The sequence below is a fragment of the Hemiscyllium ocellatum genome, chromosome 1, assembly GCF_020745735.1.
Source record: "Hemiscyllium ocellatum isolate sHemOce1 chromosome 1, sHemOce1.pat.X.cur, whole genome shotgun sequence".
NCBI lineage: Eukaryota > Metazoa > Chordata > Chondrichthyes > Orectolobiformes > Hemiscylliidae > Hemiscyllium > Hemiscyllium ocellatum.
The window spans coordinates 106,419,581-106,435,853 of NC_083401.1; the positions used below are offsets into that span (position 1 = coordinate 106,419,581).

Genomic DNA, 16,273 nt, shown 5'->3' on the forward strand with positions numbered 1-16,273 from the left:
ATATGGAATAGGTCAATGAAAACCTACAAAAAAAGTTAATGAATTCATTGATCAACAGGAGACAATTATTTGGAAATAATGGCAATAAAGTGTGGACAAGGTTAGTTACCTTGTAGGAAACAAAGCAAAGTTCAAAATATCTGTTACTTATTCAACCACGCTTTTACTTAAAAGTTGATTGACACATGTTGTGCAATCTTTCCAATACTTGCGTTATCCAAAGCATTTTGCATACTTTAAATAAACACTTACCTAAACAAAAACCATTTTGTACAAACACAGAAAAGAAGATCCTGTTCATAAGAAACATTGCTACTGGTCAAACTGCATACAAAAGTGACACACGTTAGCACTAAAAATATATATTTTTGATCTGGGAAATCTTTTAATATCTAACTAGTACAGGATAGATGTTCTTTGCCTGAATACCATTTATCTAACTGGATCCCTAAGGTACAGCTGCTTGCAGAGCTTTAAGGCACAAAATCATAAGTTATTGGGAAAGGCTGCATGGTGGGAATTGGCAGCATATTCTAGTACAATGCCAAAAAGCCTTCTGGAGAGACAAGGCTTAGTAGATTTGTCTCCCCGCTTTTCCAAAACCTTACTAACATCTTCCTGGCCAAGCGTTTATTAGCATTTATATTCCTTTAATCATGTCCGACTTCCCTTCTGGTGCAGTGGCAGGTGCCTCATCGGCTTTCAGGAGCTTCTGATTCTGTTTTGGTAGTGGAGGTTGCAGCGGTAGCCCACCTTATATAATCAATATGTTGTTAGGTTGGGTGGCAACTGAAAGTCCCATTCTGATCTTGCTCCGATGGCAAAATCTGTCTGAAAAATTTCACTTCAAAAAGTAAAATTTTAAGGCTGAAGATGATTTAAAATTGACTGCTGCTTCTAAATTATTGTGAGGACTGAGGCAACTTTCATTGAAGATAATTCCTCAACTCATACATAATACCCTTATTTTTAATTAGTTATTTTTGTTTAAAAAAAGTAGTGTTGATTAAAACAACAATAAAATTGACAAGATGAAAAATATTAAGTTAAAGTAATACATTTTCAGTCAATACTCACTAGCCCTGAACCTTTACTATAACTTGAAACAATGCACTTACTTATATAGTATCCTCAAAATGTCCCACAGTGACCAACAGTCATGACAAAAATCCATGTTCCATTTAGGACAAGGTTAGCAACAGAATCATAAAGATAGTTGAAGCACTCAAAATCTAGATTTGCTCTTTCCCCCATGAATGACTAAGATCATGTGCTTGAAGAAAATTGACCAATTTTGTCTGTGTTACATTTTAAGGGGCTTGGTAAAGCTTTTTTTCTTAAAAGGCAATTGAACATGACCACTAGCTAAGCATTTTGGTAGGTTATTGGGGGTGGCATAGTGGTTCACACGGCTGTCTCACACCGCCAAGGACCCAGACTCGATTCCAACTTCAGGCGACTGTCTATGTGGAATTTGCACATTCTCCCCATGTCTGGTTTTCCTCCGGGCGCTCTGGTTTCCTCCAAAGATGTGCAGGTTAGATGAATTGCCCCTAAATTGCCCATAGTATTCAGGAATGTGTAGTTTAGGTGCATTAGTCAGGAGTAAATGTAGAATAATAGAGTAGGGGAATGGGTCTGGGTGGGTTATTCTGCGGAGGGTTGGTGGACTTGTTGGGCCAAGTGGTCTGTTTCCACTCTGTAGGGATTCTATGAATTTCTATGAATTATGTTTTTTCTAAGAAAAAAAAGTGCCTCACAAAAACAATCTTAAATTCGCTTTGGAGGTCAAGATTAATTTTTTCCCCTCTCAAGGGCTCTTCAGACTTTCTCAAGGGCCACATTTTGGTTTTTGAAGCTACCTTTTCTTTTTAACTAACTCATTTACTATGTGATGCAGTCATGCAGTGACAATACCTCCTGTATTTGTATTGGTATGTGGGATACTTGGACTCTCAAATAAGAATGAGAATAATTCATCAAAATCCCCAATTATCCATCAACTCTCCATTAAACCTAAAGTTACAACACACAAGGAAAGCATTCAATTCCTAGATACCACAGTATTTAAAATGCACAAAACAGCATACATAAATTAATATTTTAGTAATACGTATAGGAGAAAACTAGCCTCTGGCTAAATGAGCAGCTCCTCACCATCTCATTACATTCTAATTTTGGGGGTGACTTCTCTTTGACTGGAAGCTCCCGAGAGCAAATTTTCCCAGATGATTTAGGGACTTCTTGGGACATATTCACCTGCTGTCCACATGTATTTTAGAGTGTCAATTTGCACCGGTATGGAATTACTATAATTGCACATTTCCCTGCAGTCTTGACACATTTCGCTGACTGCCCACAACACTGCACTAATAAACACAACATAAAAACCATCACTGACAAAATAATATTTTTGTTCAAGAGGGTTTTGGAGCATAACTAGACTTGCAAAAATCAAGTAGGCTACAAACTAAAAATAATATTTACATTTTTAATCAAAAGGCTTAAAATCAGGAATTACATCATGGAAAATTAGATTTGGAAAATAGAATGCAGACCTTAATTATGAATTCATCAACTTTAATAAATTGATTTGTCATATGCTCTAATGGATCAGAAAATCAGTAAAAATCGGTGTCTGAAACACAACTAAAGAAAACTGGTTTTGTGCCAATAACTACTTATCACTTAAAACTACAATTGATTTTACAGTGCCAATTATTTAACTATTGTAAATATTTCTTCTATAAACATATTTGTATATAGTTATCTTTAAATTTTGTGCTATTATGAGCTGTTTGATTTCATGTGCATCTTTGGATGTGAAAATCATAAATATTTGCAGAAACAAAGGCTACATTGAAATTCAAAAAAAGGAAATATGTTTTGTGTAGTGCTATACTATTGATGGCAATATCTGGACCAGCATATCTGATTTTTAACATTTTACTAAATATACTATTCCAACCACAGACCATTATGAAATAATATGAAAAATACATAATTTATTCAAAAGGCATTGCAGTAATTACTGAAGAGAAAAACCTTTGTTTTACATCTGAAGCCTTGCCCATGTTAACAATTCTAAAAGTAACAGCATTGATAAAGTTGTTCATACAGCTGATCAATGCAATATTTAGATCAATCGTTTTGGAAAATATGTATTTCAAAAACAGCAATCTGTTCTTTATAAGGCAATGCATAGACAAAGCAATGATGAAAATGATGATGTTTGGTACCTTTTCTCTCCAAAATAAGGTGTTCCTTTAAAGATGTTTTAATTGTCTCAAAAATCTACTGCACAGTATAATGAATGACTAATAGAAACTGATTGAAGAGCTGAAATATCACACTACAGTGGTTATCAAGTTAGTGTATCAAGCCTCCTGCATAATTTATGCATATTAATTCAACAAATCAGATATTCTTTTAAAAGTACACAACACATTTTTATTCAAATATATACACTATGTGTAATATTATTAACATTATGCACAGTATATCAACAAGACTCAAACAACAGATTAAGAACAAGTTTTTAAAAGATAAATATATTAAAAAGTATCATTCCCTACACAATCTCAAAATTTAGGGAAAATGGTGCTGCAGTGGTAATGTCACTGGATTAGTAATCTAGAGGCTCAAGCCATTGCTCTGGGGACCGAGATTCAAATCCCAGCACAATAGCCATTGTAATTTGAATTCAATTATTAAATTTAGAATTGAAAGCTAGTCTCAGAAATGGAGACCATGATATGAGCAAGTCTGATAAAAATCCATTTGATTCATTAAATGCGTTTTTACGGGAGGAAATCAGCTGTCCATATCCAGTCTAGCCTACATGTGACTCCAAACCCACAGCAATGTGGTTGATCCTGAACTGCCCTCTAAAATGGCCCAACAAGTCACTCAGTCATGACAATCAGGGATTGGAAATAAATGCCCACATCACTTGGAAAAAAAAATTGAAGCAGCACAACACACATGGCTATTATACATCATTTCAAGGTAACTTTGGGAAAGCTGTTGTGTTATTTTTCTTTATAAAATTAGAGCCGAAGAATTTTAAAAAAGATTCTTGCTGTAAGACAGGGGAAATATATAGTATTAAGAAGGTAAATAAAATTGAACTTGTGTTCATTTACATCTATTTCTTGAAAAATGTTTATTTCATTTAGATAAAAATTGTATGACATTTCCCAACTCTGCACTATATTGTAGTCATGCATTGTTCCCTGTACAATAGTTGACACCTGACACACAGAATGGGGTGTGAATATGCTATAGTAAAAAGATCAGTTTTTTTTGCTGCACTGTAGTCACAGTTTAAAAAGAAACTATTTACTGTCATACATATAATTTACAGCCAATTATTATTCATGTACCAGACAACTGTTCAAATATTTAACTGAATTTTTATTTGCAAGCTATAAAAGATTATATTTAACACAGTACATTCATAGGTTATGTATGTAATAAAATACCATAAAAATAAAGGCAGATGAAAATCTTTAGTATAAGCTCAGCTTTTATACGGGTACATGGCAAACACAACATGAGTATTAAAAAAGGACATTTTATAGGTTTCCAGAACAATGGGATGAAAACGATAAAATGCATTTTTAGCATTACTGGCTCTTGCTTCGTTTAAATTTTGATTCCTAACCTGCAGGAACTGCTGTCTGTTTCATTCTCTTCTTCACTCCCTTCATCCTCAGCTTCATGCTTCTTGTGCCAATGTATGCCCTCACAACTGTCAGTAGTAAACTCAAAGACAGGAAGATCTGGAGCACTGGCAGTATGCCAAGGTGGTGAATTTTGAATTTCCTGTTGGCTAGGTCTCTGGTGGTTAATGGAAGCCAATGGTAAAGGCAAGTGCCCAGGGTCTAAGAATTTCCTTCCAATATTTGATGTGCCTTGCTCTTTGTTCCAAAAATCTCCCCGACGACTGTCACTGGATGTAGTAGGTTGGGATGCAGGGTGACCAAACCACCGCCAACGAATGCGTAAAATTTGCTTCACATCAAATTCTTTACGAGAAACAGACATTCTCTGTTCACCTACACAATTGTCAAGGCAACAGAGCAGCTCTGCTGTACCGTAAGACAGCAGCAGTATATACCACAGCTCTCTCTAAACAGATAAGCTTTCCAGATTCCTGCTTCTGGCTGACTGAAACAAGATTGCTTGCACATGGAAATAAAGTCTTCTTAAAGCTCCACCAGAATATCAACTAATGACAACGATGATGAGGATAATGTGAAGAGGAGGCAGGGACAAACCTCTGTCTTCAATCAAATGTAACTCTTAATCAACCTGTACTACGACAATCAATTGCACTTCAAGTCGCCTTCATCTCTATAACCCGACCAGCTGCTTTCAAGAACAGTGACAGCATTCATTAAACCCTTTTTGAAAGCTGGACACCACCACTCCCCTTCCTCTGAACCACAAATGAATGCAAGAGCAACTTGTGTGTAGCAACCTATCACAATCATTTCCAATCAGACTCCCTCCTCGGTTATATTAACACTTTGATTATGCTCCTTGCCATCTTACTTTACTGCAACATACACAATAAAACTAATGTCAGGTTTTTGTGCATCTTTCAAAATTAAGTATTCAAATTTTTTTTTTGTGAAAACCATTGCATTTTGAAGTATAATAAAAATTTGTTTAAAATTGTAGAAATGAAAATGTTATAAGGTAAACAAGCTGTACAGGGTGAAACATAAAATGTTAGAATTGCGTGTGGAAAGTGCTTCAGTTTTTGGAAGCCCTACACAGAGTCATAGAGATGTACAGCACAGAAACAGACCCTTGTTCCAACTCGAACAGATATCCTAAATTAATTTGGCCCATGTCCCTCTAAATCCTTCCTACTCATATCCATCCAGATGCATTTTAAATGTTGTAATTGTACCAACCTCCACCTAGTTCCTCTGGCAGCTCATTCCATACACGCACCACCCTCTGCGTAAAAAGATTGCCTCATGTCCTTTCTCAATGTTTCCGCTCTCACCTTAAAACTGCACCCTGCTTTTGGATTCCCCTATCCCGGGGAAAAAGACCTTGGCTGTCCTCCACAACCTTGATCAAATAGGTCGGTGGGTCAAGGAGGGACAGTTGGAGTTTAATCTAGATAAATGTGAGGTGCTACATTTTGCTAGGGCAAATCAGGGTGGGACTTATACTCTTGGTGGTAAGATCCTGGGGAGTATTGCCGAACAAAGAGACCTTGAAGTGCAGGTTCACGGTTCCTTGAAAGTGGAGTCAAAGGTAGACAGGGTAGCGAAGGAGGCGTTTGGTACGCTTGCCTTGTTTGGTTGCAGCATTGAGTGTAGGAGTTGGGGGGTCATGTTGCAGCTATACAGGATATCAATAAGGCTAATTTTGGATTACTGTATTCAATTCTGGTCTCCTTGCTGTCGGAAAGTGTTGTTAAACTTGAAAGGGCTCAGAAAAGATTTACAAGAAATGTCGCCAGGGTTGGAGGGTTTGAGCTATAGGGAAATGTTGAATAGGCTGGGTTATTTTCCCTGTAGTGTCGTAAGCTAAGGCATGACCTTATTAAGTTTAGATTAAAAAACAATCACAACATCATGGGCTGGATTTTCTGAGGAGTGGCACATTGTCACCCTGGCCCTCACTTTCATGAAAGAAGGGAGCTCTACATTCACAAGAGGATATTCTGGTCATAGCTCCTTCAGAGATGTGGCAACACATTTCCATTCCGACAGTTCTCTTGTAGTACAGAATAGTTGGAGAAAGGCAAACCATGCCCTCTTTTCACAGCAGTCAGTTGCCATATTTTCTACTGAATGTGGTCAAGTGCAGTGGTGGGATAGGGAAGGTTGGGGGGGCGGGGAGTAGTGAATTGTTCAGGTCCTGCGGGTGTTTCAGGTCAAGGTCTGGGGGAATATAGTTGGAGTGGGGAGTTTGAGAGCTTACTATGAGGTCTATTGAAAGCTATTAATTTGATGGTACTTTTGATCAGTTTCAACCCACTTCCAAAACCATTACATGTACTACTGATTTATTTGATATATTTTGACAGCCACTGATATCAATGCTTCTGCTCCTTCCTAATCCTGGCTGAAAAGGTTAAGCATTTATCCCCTCTAGGGTGTTGAATAACTATTAAAACAGCTAGCACAATAATCAGAAATTACAACATAGCTGGAGGCTATTCAGTCCATCACACCTCTGCAATATTGTTTCTTTTAAGCTGAAGTTATCAATTTAATACCTTTACTGAGCCCTTCTAATTTTAATTTACTCTCCTCCCTAACAAATAACTGTTCAATTTGATAAATTGAATAGTATATACTTCAATTACCACATGTAGTAAAATAATTCTGAAATCCAAATTCGATGGCTTCTGGAAAAGTACATGGAGATTTCAATGCACAATTAATGCAGGCCTGATGATATCAATACTGGCAGCATGCTGACTTGTGTTACATGTTCATTTCAACAACCTGAGAATCAAGCCAACCCAAAAGGCTCTGTTGATTGCACTGTTTACATGCCTCAGCACAGAGTTAATACTATAAATTCCTAGCACCATTCAAGGTCAGCCTGTCCCTCTAAAAGGGGAAGTGCATTAAAGTTGCGGCAGTGTGGGTAATCATGGAGGAAATTATTCAGATTTGGGAAACATTGAAGAATGACATAACCTGAGAGCTAGTGGGTTTCAAGATTTTGGGAGAGTGTACTGGAGGTCTTGTGAAACTGGTGGAAGCAGGGGTGGGACAGGATGCCTTAAATACATGGATATAGGATTGCTCGCTGAATTGGAAGGTTCTTTCTCTGATGTTTCATCACCATAATAGGTAACATCTTCAGTGAGCCTCCAAATGAAACACTGCTGGTGTAGCCCACTTTCTATTTATATGTTTGGGTTTCCTTGGTTTGATGATATCATTTCCTATGGTGGTCATTTCCTGTTTTTTTTCTCAGGGGGTGGTTACAAAAGAACAGGAAATGGCATCGCCGCGGGAAATGACGTCGTCAACCCAAGGAAACCCCAACATAAATAGAAAGTTGGCTACACCACCAGTGCTCCATTTGGAAGCTCACTGAAGACGTTAGCTTGTATGGTGACGAAACGTCTGAAAATGAATCTTGCAGCTCAGCGAGCATGCCTACATCCAGAACCTCAACCTGAGCTACAAATCTTAAAGCTTGCCTTCCATACATATTCAAAAGGTGATGAGAGACATGGCAATCAATACCAGCAATCAAGACCAAGAACCAATGTGAAATGCCATAAAATATTCAATTATCTCAAGGTCAGTGAATACATCTTCAAATGTAATGTCCTATGAGCTACACCACTAGTCTCCGATAAATACTAAAATTACTACATACCCAACACTCATGTACCAACAATCTCTATCACTCAGATCTTTTCCTTGAATGCTCCAATCAACCAAAGTTTAGCACTGCTGTAAGTCTCATCATCTACATCTCACAATGTCTATGCATTGTCAACTGTTCAACCATAGCTGTCAAATTAGCCAAAGAAATGACACATCATTCAAATATACACTTAAATCTCTCTTGTAGGGCACCAGGAGGCAGTAACACTTAACTGGAGAGTCAGACACAGCTAAACACTCCAAATCTCACAATACAGACTGTACTGGTCATTCTTGGTACATTTATGACTGAAGCTGTGGTCAGTGGTGGGGGCAAAGCATTGAAAATGCAAGTATCCACATATACTTAATTCTCTCTCTCACACCTCACCCTCATCACACATTGATATCTAATGTATAGGCTAAAGATAGTACAAGTATGATCTCTTAATTTTCCCTTCCACCTTGTACCAAAGACTTACTCATGCTTTCCTCCTTTCAGATCCTAAACATGTATATCTTGATCAGGTACTAGTGAAACAGTATTGAAGAAAATGCAGCATCAACTTCACACACAGTTACAAGATCAGACACTGATACTGCATGTAATTTCAATTTGGGATCTGTGGTGAGACTCTGGCATAAGTGGCCTGAAGCCAGGAAAACATATTACAAGTTCAGCATCCAAAGTGAGAGACCGCACGTTTTTGCTATCAAGCACCGAGATCAGCACATACTAGGATCAATGGTGAAATGAAAACACAACAAAATATTCTTGCCCTTTTAAGGAATGCAGGTATCACTAATGAGTTCAGCATTTGAGGACATGGTACCTCTTGTGCATTCACAGTGTTAAAAGGAAGGATGGTCAAGGATTTTGATCCACAGCAGTGATGGAACAGTGAGATGGATCCAAATCAAGATGGTGTGTTGCTTGGTTGGGAACTGTAAGGTGGTTATGTTCCCATGTATCTGTTGCCCATAACTTTCTAGATGGTATGGGTTGCATGTTTAAAAATTGGTATCTGAGGGGGCTTGTAGATACTAAGTACTGCTGCCACTGTATGTCAGTGTTGGAGGGATTGACCTTGGAAGGTAATGTATTGGGTGTCCATTAGGTAAGCTGCAACAATTTTCTGCTTATGGTTATATAGTAACTGGATATTCAGAGAGCAGAATTCCTTTTGGTTCCAGCAAGAGAGAGTTGACATGCAGCGTTTAGAAAGTGATGCACAGGCAATCGGTGATATCTCAATTAGAGTATCATTGAGAAATTAAGTTGAAACAGATGTTCAAAAGCTACCTGATCATATGTAATGTTTCTATATTGGCTAAAGACTGGTTTGAGAAACATCTAGGCATATTTCTGTTGCATTTGATGCCTTTTTAGTTGTTTTAATTCTTGTTACTTTTCAGGTATTTAGTCATTGAAGAGTGTCCAAGTTATCACTTAGCATTCTGAATCATACTGAAGTAGTTGTACTATTTTGAGAGACTTCCTATGAATTTTTCTGTTTTTCAGAATCACTGAAATGCCTCATCAGTTCAATTTAAAGGGATTATCATTTTGCATGTTATTGTTTATTGTTGGCTTTTGTTTTGATGCAGAAATTGTTCAGCGTTTTCAGTATGTTTCATGTTATATAAGTGTGCTCGCCGTCACCATACTTGGAAAAAGGCTCTCCCTGTCCACCCTATCTAACCCTCTGATTATCTTGTATGTCTCTATTAAGTCACCTCTCAACCTTCTTCTCTCTAACAAAAGCAGCCTCAAGTCCCTCAGCTTTTCCTTGTAAGACCTTCCCTCCATACCAGGCAACATCCTAGTAAATCTCCTCTGCACCCTTTCCAAAGCTTCCACATCCTTCTTATAATGCGGTGACCAGAACTGTACACAATACTCCAAGTGCGGCCATACCAGAGTTTTGTACAGCTGCAGCATAACCTCATGGTTCCGGAACTCGATCCCTCTATTAATGAAAGCTAAAAACACTGTATGCCTTCTTAACATCCCTGTCAACCTGGATAGCAACTTTCAAGGATCTGTGCACCTGGACACCAAGATCTCTCTGCTCATCTACACTACCAAGAATCTTACCATTGGCTCAGTACTTTGCATTCCGGTTACTCCAACCAAAGTGAATCACCTCACACTTGTCCGCATTAAACTCCATTTGCCACTCTCAGCCCAGCTCTGCAGCTTACCTATGTCTCTCTGTAACCTACAACATCCTTCGTCACTATCCACAACTCCACTGACCTTAGTATCGCCTGCAAATTTACTAACCCACCCTTCTATGCCCTCACCCAGGTAGTTTATAAAAATGACAAACAGCAGTGGACCCACCACTGACCCTTGCAGTACACCACTGGTAACTGGACTCCAGGATGAACATTTCCCATCAACCACCACCCTGGCTTGCTGAAAGAAGACAATTACTGATCCAAACTGCTATATCTCCCATAATCCCATTCCTCCGCATTTTGTACAATAGCCTACTGCGGGGAACCTTATCGAATGTCTTGCTGAAATCCATATACACCACATCAACCGGTTTACTCTCATCTACCTGTCTGGTCACCTTCTCAAAGAATTCAATAAGGTTTGTGAGGCACGACCTACCCTTCACAAAACCGTGCTGACTATCCATAATCAAATTATTCTTTTCTAGATGATTATAAATCTAATCTCTTATAACCTTTTCCAACACATTACCAACAACTGAAGTAAGGCTCACTGGTCTATAATTACCAGGGTTGTCTCTACTCCCTTCTTGAACAGGGGAACCACATTTGCTATCCTCCAGTCTTCCGCCACTATTCCTGTAGACAATGATGACTTAAAGATCAATGCCAAAGGCTCGGCAATCTCTTCCCTGGTTTCCCAGAGGAAAAAGGACAATCCCATCCAGCACAGGGGACGTATCTATTTTCACACACTGCAGGATTTCTAACAACTCTTCCTTGTGAACCTCAATCCCACCTAGTCTAGTAGCCTATATCTCAGTATTCTCCTCAACAACATTGTCATTTTCTAGAGTGAATACTGTCGAAAAATATTCATTTAGTACTTCCCCTATCTCCTCTGACTCCACACACAACTTCCCACTACTATCCCTGATTGGCCCTAATCTTACTCTCATCATTCTTTTATTACTTAAATACCTATAGAAAGCCTTAGGGTTTACCCTGATCCTATCCGCCAACAACTTCTCATGTCTCCTCCCGGCTCTTCTGAGCTCGCTCTTTAGGTCTTTCCTGGCTACCTTGTAACCCTCAAGCGCTCTAACTGAACCTTCACATCTCATCCTAATATAAGCCGCCTTCTTCCTTTGGACCAAAGATTCCACTTCCTTCGTAAACCACAGCTCCCGTGCTCTACAGCTTCCTCCCTGCCTGACAGGTACATACTTATCTAGGACACACAGGAGCTTTTCCTTGAATAAGCTCCACATTTCTAATGTGCCCATCCCCTGCAGTTTCCTTTCCCATCCTATGCTTCCTAAATCTTGCCTAATCGCATCGTAATTGCCTTTCTCCCAGCTGTAACTCTTGCCCAGTGGTATACACCTATCCCTTTCTATCACTAAAGTAAACATAACAGAATTGTGATTGCTATCACCAAAGTGCTCACCTACTCCCAAGTCTAATACCTGGCCGGGCTCATTACCCAGTACCTGTCTACATATTGTGTCAGAAAGCCCTCCTGCACACACTGGACAAAAACTGTTCCATCCATAGTACTCGTACTATAGTGTTCCCAAGCAATATTTGGAAAGTTGAAGTCCCCCATGACAACTACCCTGTCTCTCACTCCTATTGAGAATCATGTTTGCTATCCTTTCCTCTACACCTCTGAAACTATTCAGAGGCCTATAGAAAACTTCCAACAGGGTAACCTCTCCTTTCCTGTTTCTAACCTCAGCCCATATTACCTTAGTCGACGAGTCCCCAAACATCCTTTCCGCAACTGTAATACGGTTCTTGACCAACAATGCCATACCTCCCCCTCTTTTACCATCTTCTCTGTTGTCACTGAAACATCTAAATCCTGGAACCTGCAACAACCATTCCTGTCCCTGCTCTATCCATGTCTCCGAAATGGCCACAACATCGAAGTCCTAGGTACCAACCCATGCTGCAAGTTCACCAACTTATTCTGGATGCACCTGGCGTTGAAGTAGACACACTTCAAACCAACTTCTTGCTTGCTGGTGCCATCTTGCATCCCTGAAACATGATTTCGGGCCTCCCTACTCTCAACTTTTTCTATACTCAAACTACAATTTTGGTTCCCATCCCCCTGCTGGATTAGTTTAAACCCACCCCAATAGCCTCAGCGAATTTCCCCCCCAGGATATTGGTACCCCTCTGGTTCAGATGAAGACCATCTTGCTTATAGAGGTCCCACCTACCCCAGGAAGAGCCCCAACTATCCAAGAATCCAAAACCCTCCCTCCTGCACCATCCCTGTAGCCACGTGTTCAACTCCCCTCTCTCCCTATTCCTTGCCTCACTAGCACGTGGCACAGGCAACAAACCAGAGGCCAGATTGGATAAAGATGGCAGATCTTCTTTCCTAAAGGACATGAGTAAATGAAATGAATTTGCAACAAACAGTGGCAGTTCCAACAGTACCACTACCACAATGATGGTTTTTTACTAGATATAATTATCAATAGAATGTGAACTTCCCATCAGCTATGGTGGAATTTGAACCCATGTCATCAGGTCATTTGTCCACAGCTCAGAATTATTAATCAAATAACGTAATCATTATGTCAACATAACCTAGTCTTACCCACTATCAAATAAGAAGATTGCAAAGTCGTGGTGGGGTGTAAGGGGGGGTTCTAATGACTCATGCCCCCATGGGGGCAGAAATCTAGGAGGAGCTTTGAGGGCAGAATGAGGAATGTACTTGAAGAGTTCACGACTGAGTGTGATGGCGAATTGGGTAAATGCTTTCAATTTATTGTAAATTACAGGATATTGTACATGTTAATTGGTTTTCTCAGAGACTGAGTATTGACTGCTTGAATGTAAATCAGAATTGGAGGAGGAATCAGAAACAGGCATTTACATGGACAAATGAAGATGTTTACTGCCTGCTTAAGATACAGGTAAAGGATACTGCTTTATTGACCTTTACCCAAGGTAACCTCTGGCATGAGTTTAGATCACAGTAGTGCTGGAAAATCACAGCAGGTCAGGCAGCATCAGAGGAGTAGGAAAATCGATGTTTTGGGCAAAAGCCCTTCATCAGGAATAGAGCCATGAATCATGGTAAGACTGAACAAGCACTGGATACATATTTTTGTCAAAACTGACACCTGTAATACAAACAACAAATGCTAACCATCTCTATTTTGGGTCTTATGCCTCCCTATGCCAGCTTGCTACAGCTGAACCTGATTTTTCAAAATCTTGGCAATTGAAATGAACCATATATCCATATTACTAAGATCACCTGGTTTCAAATCCACATCCATGGTCCAATTCGGACCCTTTATCATCACCTCTGCAACTGAAACTCTCATCCATGACTCTTTGTTCACTTTGGACAAAACCATTCCGTTGCTCTCTGTGCCAGCTATCATCTTCCATTATCCATAAGTTTAAGATTAGCCAATGCATAGCTTGCCATTTAAAATCTGTGGTAAGCTCATATCGGGGAAGATGGAGACATGAGGCAAGTGAAGGTGGTAAATTCTGTACTTTGTGGCTGGAAATGTTTTTGTCAATGGAAAGCAATTGTAGAAGCAGATGACAACAGTCTTGGGACTTTATTTCACTAAACAGCATTTTGCTCTATCATAAAAAAAATCTTAACTCTCATCAAATTTCATTCACATATCACACTTGTCATGCTGACTTACACTGGCCTGATTAAGCAATGTCTCAATATTAAAACTTTCATCCTTCTTTTCAAATTCTTTCGTAGGCTGCACTCCTCCAAGCCAGATCTTTTATGCAGCCCCAATTTTAGCCATTTTGTCATTGGCAGCCATGTATGGAATTCCTTCCCTAAACCTGTCCAACTCTGTGTTGTCTTTTAAGGTGTACCTTAAATTCTGTCAGAGTCATACAGAATGGAAACAGACTCTGTAGTCCAAGTAAGCCACGTTCCCGAATTATCCAACCTGCCTGCTTTTGGCCCATATCCCTCCAAACCTTTCCTATTCATGTACTTATCTGTAATGATGCTGTCACTTTAAAGGGTTATTTTATCCTGGTATTTTTGTTTTTGAAGAGAGGTTGGAAAGGCAGAGGTACCAAGCAGTCTACCAGAACCAATCAAGTAAATAAACTTGAAGCTTTGTTTCTTTTTAACAGCCCGAATGGATGTGACCAGCTCTCGTAGATAAGGATTTCTGGGGTTTTCAGCAGTCAGCAACTGTATGAGGTCTCAGAATGAGTTGGAAGCTTCAGAGCTGCTACTTTCGCTGAAATCTCTCGGTGTTTTTTCCACCTGGATTGGAGATCTGAACTTGCCTTTTTGCCAAGGAGTGTATTTATGAGATGTTACTATATTGGAATAGTTAATTAGTAACAGATACTTTATCTATTATTGTTAGGTTTTCCGATAGTTAAGTTATTCTAAATTTCTCTTTCTTTTGTTTGTATTTTAACTATAGTGTTTAAATAGTGCTTTGCTTAACTTTGAGGAGTTTGACCAGTCACATCCCATCAGAAACACACACTTCCCACCTACCTTTAAAATAAGAAACGTCAAAATGTAGGCTACCTTCTTAAAATATTTTGAGGGGGTCTGGTTTGGTCCATAACATAGCCAAATGTCTTTTAAATATTGTAACTGTACTTGCATCACCCACTTCCCCTGGTAGTTCACTCCACACACACACACACACACACACACACACACACACACACACACACACACACACACACACACCACTGTAAATAAAACTGCTCCTGCTCTTCGTCCTTTTTAAATGTTTCTCCTGTGTCCTGGAGCAAGTTTGATTTTTCCAGCGTTTGACTCATCAGGCATTCAGATTTTGTTCACCAAATTTTTCTCCCCTCAGCTAATTCTGCAGAAGAACTACATTTTCTATATGTAATCATAAACAACTGCCCTTCCAAAATAAGCAATATCACCATTGCAAATCCAACTAAAAAAAGTTAAGATCACTTACCGACATTCAGGTTTTAAATTTCCTACAGCTTAAATGTGAGAAAATGCATCCCAAATCAATGCAATCATTTCAGTCATTCTGAAAAACAGAAAATTTCATATGAAGTCTCTCAAAACAGTACAACTACTTCAGTATGATTCAGAACGCTAAGTGATAACTTGGACACTCTTCAATGGCTATATACCTGAAAAGTAACAAGAATTAAAACAACTAAAAAGGCATCAAATACAACATAAGTGTGCCTAGATGTTTCTCAAATCAGTCTTTAGCCAATATAGTAACATTACATACAATCAGGTAGCTTTTGAACATCTATTTCATCTTAATTTTTGAATGATATTCTGATTTTTCCAATGTCTAACTCAACATTTCTAAGGGTAGAGTCTGTATGATTCTGCATGAATAATTTAAAGGTTACTGGATGGTATGGATAATGCAGAGGTTAACAAAATTAATGAGAAAACCAAAGCCCTACAGAAGAAAACGAGCAAATCTCAAATCATAGAAATGCAGAATTGTAAAGAATAGAAAGAACTCATTTGTGAGTTCCCTTAGAAAGAACTACCTAATTAATTCATTTCTCCTGCTCTTTGCTAGGTTATCCGTTCTAACTACATAAATTCCCACTCTATAGTTACTACCAAATCTGCTTCCAGCACATTTTTAGGAAGTGCATTCAAGGTCACAACAACTCACTGCATTCTCTTCACTTCCTATTGGATCCATTGCTAATTATCTCAAGTCACCAAA

General features: G+C 38.9%; 1 protein-coding gene across 5 annotated transcripts in view; it reads right to left on the minus strand.

Moving 5' to 3' along the window:
• LOC132815744 (kelch-like protein 5) overlaps window positions 1–16,273 on the minus strand; it is a 144,171-nt gene that overhangs the window by 90,204 nt on the left and 37,694 nt on the right. For all 5 annotated transcript variants that reach the window (XM_060824873.1, XM_060824881.1, XM_060824902.1 and 2 more), the window contains exon 2: window positions 15,524–15,601. The gene's annotated coding sequence lies outside the window, so the exon portion shown is untranslated. The remainder of the gene's footprint in view (window positions 1–15,523; window positions 15,602–16,273) is intronic.